The sequence below is a fragment of the Mandrillus leucophaeus genome, unplaced genomic scaffold (assembly GCF_000951045.1).
Source record: "Mandrillus leucophaeus isolate KB7577 unplaced genomic scaffold, Mleu.le_1.0 Scaffold56, whole genome shotgun sequence".
NCBI lineage: Eukaryota > Metazoa > Chordata > Mammalia > Primates > Cercopithecidae > Mandrillus > Mandrillus leucophaeus.
Genome location: NW_012106030.1, coordinates 6,501,922 through 6,507,921, shown reverse-complemented (window position 1 = coordinate 6,507,921; position 6,000 = coordinate 6,501,922). Strand labels below are relative to the sequence as shown.

The 6,000-nt window shown below is 41.2% G+C and overlaps 1 protein-coding gene across 2 annotated transcripts in view; it reads left to right on the top strand.

The window, feature by feature from the left end:
* DCDC2 (doublecortin domain containing 2) overlaps positions 1-6,000 on the top strand; it is a 234,902-nt gene that overhangs the window by 1,857 nt on the left and 227,045 nt on the right. The window contains exon 2 of one of the 2 annotated variants that reach the window (XM_011998172.1): positions 701-840. The exons of the other annotated variant lie outside the window; for it this stretch is intronic. The gene's annotated coding sequence lies outside the window, so the exon portion shown is untranslated. The remainder of the gene's footprint in view (positions 1-700; positions 841-6,000) is intronic. 2 annotated transcript variants of the gene reach the window in all.

Sequence of the window (6,000 nt, the reverse complement as noted above, 5' to 3'; positions counted from 1 at the left end):
TAGTGATGAGATCTTATTGTGTTGCCCAGGCTGCTCTCTAACTCCTGGGCTGAAGTGTTCCTCCTGCCTCGGCCTCCCAAAGTGCTAGAATTACAGGCATGAGCCATGGCACCCAGCTTTTACATATCTTTTCTGTGTAAAGACTCTAAGAATCTGTGTAAAGAATCACAACAAACTCCTGGTGAGAGAGTAAATTGTGCCACAATTAGAATTACTCAAAGAAAAGTTTCAATAGTGCGTCTACTTCTGCTGTTCTGCAGCCAGGCCAACTTAGCAGCATCTTAAGCCTCCCATTGAGGCAGAAACCATTTAAAAAGCCAATCTCTCTCTCTCTCTCCGGCCCCCCCCATCCTCTCTCTTTTTAAAGATTCTACATACAAAGGAGATCTTACAGTATTGATCTCACTGTGTCTGGCTTTTCCAGTTACCAGATGAGTGAGTTCTGGGGATCTAACGTACATAGTGGTGACTATGGTTAATAATACTATCTGGCATACTACTTGAACTTTGGTAAGACAATAGATCTTAAATGTTCTCACCACACATACAAATGTTAATTATGTGAGATGAGAGATGTGCTAATTAACTTGATTGTGCTTATTTCATAATGTATATGTATATTATATCATGTTGTATACCTTAAATGCATACATTTTTTAACGTGTTTTTCTAATTTTTTTTTTTTTTTTTTTTTTTTGAGACAGAGCTTCAGTCTGTCACCCAGGCTGCAGTGCAGTGGTGTGATCACGGTTCGCTGCAGCCTCAACCTTGGACTCAAGTGATCCTCCCACTCAAGTCCCCCAAGTAGCTTGGGACTATAGGCACGCACCACCACACCTGGTTAATTTTTTAATTTTTGTAGAGATGGGGTCCCACTGTGTTGTCCAAGCTGGTCTTGAATTCCTGGGCTCAAGCCCTGGGCCTCCCAAAGTTCTGGGATTACAGGTGTGAGCTACTGCACCCGGACTACAATTTTTGTCAATTATATCTCAATAAAGCAATAAAGCAAAAATAAGCCAAAGCCCATCTCTTTGGCTTGGTCCTCACTGCTTATAATTGATCAGTTCTCTTGAGGATTCTGATTTTCTGTAACTATAGTGTATTACTTTACTCTTCAGCTTCCAGAAACTAGCATGTATAGAACAAATCTATGATAAAAATTATATATATTGCCAACAGGTACACGGAAACATATCAAAGGGTGAATGAGTTGATGATCACTGTAGTGCCAACTCCTGCCACATCCTTCTCTGGTAGGTAGCTCACACAACAGAACTCTCGCGTAAAGGCTCCTTCCTTGTGACTTTGATGGTTAGGCATTTCTTCATTCACCACTGGCTTTCAACTCATCTTCAGTCCACTTTAATACCTGTGGGTCTATCCACTTTCAAAGAAAGGGAGTAAATGGGCATAACTAATATATGTAAACCAGGCACTTTTTAGAACAAACGATACACAAAATAAAGGGGGGCGGTGATTGGTTAGAAATGGCACTTCTGGCATTACAAATAATGGATATTATAGGCTAATTTGTGTCTCCCCACAACATTCATATGTTGACATCCTAACCTTGATTGGCTTTTATTATTATTATACTTTAAGTTCTAAGGTACATGTGCACAACTTGCAGGTTTGTTACATAGGTATACATGTGCCATGTTGGTGTGCTGCACCCATCAACTCTTCATTTACATTAGGTATTTCTCCTAATACTATCCCTCCCCCAGCCCCCACCCCCCAGCAGGCCCTGGTGTGTGATGTTCCCTTCCCTGTGTCCATGTGTTCTCATTGTTCAACTCCTATGTATGAGTGAGAACATGCGGTGTTTGGTTTTTTGTCCTTGTGATATTTTGCTGAGAATGATGGTTTCCAGCTTCATCCATGTCCCTGCAAAGGACATGAACTCATCCTTTTTTATGGCTGCATAGTATTCCATGGTGTATATGTGCCACGTTTTCTTAATCCAGTCTGTCATTGATGGACATTTGGGTTGGTTCCAAGTCTTTGCTATTGTGAATAGTGCCCCAATAAACACACGTGTGCATGTGACTTTATAGTAACATGATTTATAATCCTTTGGGTATATACCCAGTAATGGGATCACTGGATCAAATGGTATTTCTAGTTCTAGATCCTTGAGGAATCACCACACCATCTTCCACAATGGTTGAACTAGTTTACACTCCCACCAACAGTGTAAAAGCGTTCCTATTTCTCCACATCCTCTCCAGCATCTCTTGTTCCTGACTTTTTAATGATTGCCATTCTAACTGGCGTAAGATGGTATCTCACTGTGGTTTTGATTTGCATTTTGTGATGACCAGTGATGATGAGCATTTTTTCATGTGTCTGTTGGCTGCATAAATGTCTTTTTTTTGAGAAGTGTCTGTTCATATCCTTTGCCCACTCTTTGATGGGGTTCTTTTTTTTCTTGTAAATTTGTTTAAGTTCTTTGTAGATTCTGGATATTAACCTTTTGTCAGATGGGTAGATTGCAAAAATTTTCTCCCATTCTGTAGGCTGCCTGTTTACTCTGATGATAACTTCTTTTGCTGTGCAGAAGCTCTTCAGTTTAGATTTCTATTTTGGCTTTTGTTGCCATTGCTTTTGGTGTTTTAGTCATGAAGTCTTTGTCCATGCCTATGTTCTGAATGGTATTACCTAGGTTTTCTTCTAGGGTTTTTATGGTTTTAGGTCTTACATTTAAGTCTCTAATCCATCTTGAGTTAATTTTTGTGTAATGTGTAAGGAAGGGATCCAGTTACAGCTTTCTACATATGGCTAGATTGGCTTATTATTATTATTTTTTCCAAATGATACAGCGTCTCCTTTGTTGCCCAGGCTGGAGTGCAGTGGCACACTCATAGCTTACTGTAGCCTTGAACTCCTGGGCTCAAGCAATCCTCCCACCCCAGCCTCAGGTAGCTGAGACTACAGGAATGTACCACTGTGCCCTGCAGCAAGGTTGGTTTTTAAAATGATTTCTACCTCAGTGGGAGGAATTAGAAGCTGCTAGACTGACTTTATATGCCTGCAGGACAGCTGAAAGTAGATGTAATGTTGAAACTTTTCTTTGAGTAGTTCCACTTGTGGGTCTTGGGTTGAGTTCCCCAGAAGCAGATCCTGAGGCAAGGATTTGTACACAGTGATTTATTCTGCAAGTGTTTCCTGAGTAATTGGTAAGACGTCAGGTAAGACAACATCCCACTGAGCGCAGCTTCAACTTTATTCCACATGGGAGCTCTGAAGTATATATCATGCCTCTGAATTAATCTGACTTCAAGCAAGGGTGCTGGGCTTTCATACTCTCACAATGATCAGTCCCAGCAGAAGGGAGAGAGGTAGGAGTGAGGTGGTGGCAGGGAGAGTGGTGGGGAGGGAGAGAAATCATCAGGCACTCTGTCCTCTGCAGGTTCGCATGATGCTGCTCCAGTCGTCTGAAGACAGTATGCAAAGAAGAGTCACAGGCATGGCACACAGAAGTCAGAGGGGAGACACACACAAGCACCAAAGGGAAGCCAGTGGATCTGGACAGAGCACCCACCATGTCTCAGGTGGTGAGCCATTGACTAAACTCCAGGCAGGGTCCTTTTTCTTCCTGCTCTGTTGTATTTTACTGGATCTGGTCAATTTCTGTGTACATAATAATTAGAATTTACCATACTATTTGGACAAGAAGGAAGAAAGATTTACCTTAAAAAATAAGAGAGAGCACTTTTTGGTGCATACAATGGGCTGGGCACTTCTCTAAGCACTACACTTTTTTTTGAGATGGAGTTTTGCTCTTTGTAGCCAGGCTGGAGTGCTGTGGCATGATCTTGGCTCACTGCAACCTCTGCCTCCCAGGTTCAAGGAATTCTCCTGTCTCATCCCCCTAAGTAGCTGGGATTACAGGCACGCACCACCACACCCTGCTAATTTTTTGTATTTTTAGTACAGATGGAGTTTCACCATGTTGGCCAGGCTGGTCTCGAACTCCTGACCTCAGATGATCTACCCCCGCCCCTCGGCCTCCCAAAGTGCTGAGATTACAGGTTTGAGTCATTGTGCCCGGCCTATGCTCTATACATTCTTTTAATCCTATATGCCACTTTTATAGATAAGGACACTAAGGCTTAGAAAACTTAAGTAACTTTTCTGTTGGTAATACAGCTTAGGTGATGAAGCCAAGATTCAAAATCACATTTTGAGTATCATGTAAAAATAAAACAACACAATCAATCTTTTTTGAAGTATAGTGACATTTTTGGTGAAGCAATTTAAAATCAATTTTGAGACCATCCTTATGAAATAGATAGAAATATTTACTTAGTTAAAAGGCTTAAATAGTTTGATGAATGGGTTGGAATGTGTATTTGTTTTGAAATATAATGAATCTCTAGTCAGCTTTTTTCTTTATTTCTCTCCTATAGTAAAAGTCTACCATTACTGATAAATATTGAGCAAGTCAGTTTCAGAGGTGAAACTGAAAAAAGGCCCGAAAAAAGAACTCCGGCATCTGGAATATATATTTTTGGTCACATCTACATGCTATCTGCCATAGGAAAAGAGCAGTCCCTTCAAGAGTAAAGTTTTGTTCCCAATGAACTGTGGCAGCTACATAGTCCATCTGACACATTTACTGACTCCAGTGAATTTGGCTGTGGTTGAAGACCTCAGGCAATTTTTTCTTCCTTGCTGTGAAATAATTGTCTAGAGACAGGAGAATCCTCCAGATGGCTAGTTAAATACCTCCAGAAGGCCTGGGGCATTGATGAATCTCTCTAAGGATTTCTGTAGTTTACAAGTGGCTTTTGGTTGAAGAATCTCATTATTCAGATCCCTCAGAGTGGGATCTCCAAGCTGGCGTAACTGTAAAGTAGAGCTGTAAAGGAAACTGTAAAGTAGATATGTGGTTGCATCTCAGCATTTCTGAGTAAAAACTCTCTAATGCAGAGTGTTCTTTTATTTATTTAAAAACATTGATATTTAAAATTGTTTCTTGTTTTTTTTTTTCTAGCATTATTAGGATCTTTTTTTTTTTTTTTTTTGCATATACCTGTCTCCCTTACTTTCATGTCTCAAACCCCTATATTTTCATACTGGATGTAAAATGGGTAAAAATTAATAAGCATAGCTTGCCAGGTTCTTGCTTCCATATGAAAAGTACATGTGCATCCCATAGACTTCTCCTTCCAAATTTCCCCGGTTATTTCTAGGATTTCCCAGGGAAGGAGCTCTTAAACCTGTACTGCTTCTCCATTGTCCTCATTTTCCACTCTAGCACCCTTTGGTGCTATTTCCTGCTTCTGCCTCTACTGCTCGTGCAACCGAGTGCCAGCCCCTAGGCACTGTTACCGCTATGGGATGACGCTGTCTCCTGCCAGCACCACCGCCTTGGTTATGCTAGAGTCCTCAGGGGCCCGGGGAGCCCTGCCAAGACGACTCTGCTCCTGCACCAGAATGCCTCTCACCTCCCCATCCCTCTTCCGTGTTATATTTTACATACAATACAAAAGAAGAGCTGTTTGTGTCCAGTGCTTCATATAATTTATATTGAATACATATTTCAGGTTTTACTTGTAGCCACATCCATTCTCCATGAGTTCAAGGAGACTGAAACTAACAAATGCGATTCTGGGCTTACATCACATTTAAGCCCGTCTCCCATGACCTAGGCTTTGTACCTGGGACCAACTTTACTTCTCTACTTTCGTTTACTTTAGGATCAATTTTTTTTCCCCCAGGAGATGCCTTAGTTTCTCATAAAAATACATTTCTGATGGGTCCACCTAACAGTCTGTCAGGCATGTTCATATATCTGAATGCCGGTGGTAGATACAGCTGAGACTCCAGCTAGGATGCCTCCCTCCCTCCTTCTCTCCCTCCCTTCCTTCTTCCTCTGTCTTACTCTCCCTTTTCATCGCCGTCCTTTCACACTCATACATAATAATAGTGTATTCATCAAGTACCACCTATATGCCAGGCACTGTTCTAATCACTTCAGATAGAATAGCAACA